The sequence below is a fragment of the Poecilia latipinna genome, unplaced genomic scaffold (genome assembly GCF_001443285.1).
Source record: "Poecilia latipinna isolate Pla-1442-1.1 unplaced genomic scaffold, P_latipinna-1.0 Scaffold1526, whole genome shotgun sequence".
Classification (NCBI taxonomy): domain Eukaryota; kingdom Metazoa; phylum Chordata; class Actinopteri; order Cyprinodontiformes; family Poeciliidae; genus Poecilia; species Poecilia latipinna.
Window position 1 is genome coordinate 63,635 of NW_015114142.1, and position 1,703 is coordinate 65,337.

Genomic DNA, 1,703 nt, shown 5'->3' on the forward strand with positions numbered 1-1,703 from the left:
CCCCCCCTCTCCCCTACCCCGTCCACCATCACCCTCTCATTCCCTCCCATCCTGCAGCCAAGCATCCTTCACCCTCCACGGTCACAATGTCAAACACTAAAACGCGGTGCCGTTCTGAGCCTGGCCCAGTGAAGGCGTACCTTCATCGGTAGCGGATCTGCTTCGCCATCCTCCTCAGTCCTCGTCGGATAACTCCCGCTCAGTGTCAGCCCGTCTAAGCAAGAGGGATGGAGGGCACAGGGCAGCAGCAGATTGAGAGCAAACAGAGCCCCACTCCGCCTCCCGCTCTAGTGCGCAGGCGCCGCATCTGACAGGTGATCACAATATATATCACGCACGGAAATCAGAATTAAAAGGGACAGGCGATTTATTCCCGCAGAGTCACGTTTGATCAATAGTGAAAAGCTGAAGGTGATGTGGTTCGGATATATTTACTTATTTTATTTGTGGCTGTGGACACATTTTAAAATATCATGGTGTTCGTGAGTCTTTGAGGGATAATGTCGAGCCATGAGAGCAACATCAGAAACATTAAAGTCATTTTGAAACCCGTGTTTTGTGGTTTATTAAAGGGTAGATTTGGTCCTGTTTCAATCAGGAGGTTAAAACTAAAAGATATGATGCACTGTTTTCCAGAGTAGTTTTCAAAGCCATGCTTTGTAGCGATCTTGTACTCACTCAGTGAGCGAGTACAATACAATCCACATATAGTCTAGTCAAGAATGGTTAAATGAGAACTTCTTGATCTATATATATATATATATATATATATATATATATATATATATATATATATATATATATATATATATATATATATATATATGTGTGTGTGTGTGTGTGTGTGTGGTCATTAATTTCAGAATAGTATTGAGTAAACAGTTTTCAGGAGACTGATATTTCTGTTTAAAATATCTTCTTTTATTGATCATAATAATATTAAAATTTTCTGAGAAACCAAATTGTTGGTTTCATCAGCTCTTACTTCAAAATTATAAGAAGTAAGGACTTGAAATGTGTTTCTCTTTTTAATGAATCTAATATTTCAGTTTCACTTTTTGAAATGAGAAAAATATGGAACTTTTTCAAAGTTTTCCAATTTATTTAAATGTGCATGTACTTTTTAATTATGCACTGATTGCAGATCACCTATCATAATCTAGTATTCAGTCTATCATCTTTGTTTGTCCTTGGATATTCCTTTTTTTTAATGTGCATATACTTTATAATTATGCACTGATTGCAGACCACCTGTTTTCCTTTGTATACATTTTTCCTGTTAGAGGAAAACATCTGTGCAAAACTGCAAATCATTAACGGATGAACTGGCCAAGATTTTTGTAATGCACTCAAAACACTTGGCAATTTGTGGTATGAAACAAGTAGTTTTTCAGGTGCAAGAAGATTGTCTTTCTCTTTCAGTCCATCAATAAGACACATAATCCATAGAAGCTTGCACCTCCACATTATCTATGTTTGTCTTTTGATTCATGTCATTTTACAGCAGTCAATAGTTTCCTCCATTTATATCATACTAATACCAAAAACTAGTATGCATTCATGTCTCTTCCAGTTCCCAAGCAAACATTTGCATTTGTAACGAATTTAATTCTTAAGTTTTACCATTTTGTTATGCTTAAGCAATAAAAAAATCAATCCACAGAATCGACTGGACTGTAATAACAGAAGACAATTCAGTGTTA

At 36.6% G+C, this 1,703-nt stretch overlaps 1 protein-coding gene across 1 annotated transcript in view; it reads right to left on the minus strand.

Annotated features, from left to right (window-relative positions):
- Positions 1-518, minus strand: part of LOC106963370 (protein piccolo-like) — a 24,862-nt gene extending 24,344 nt beyond the window's left edge. Inside the window, exon 1 of the mRNA XM_015058244.1 lies at positions 141-518. The gene's annotated coding sequence lies outside the window, so the exon portion shown is untranslated. The remainder of the gene's footprint in view (positions 1-140) is intronic.
- Between the last annotated feature and the right edge of the window lie 1,185 nt (positions 519-1,703).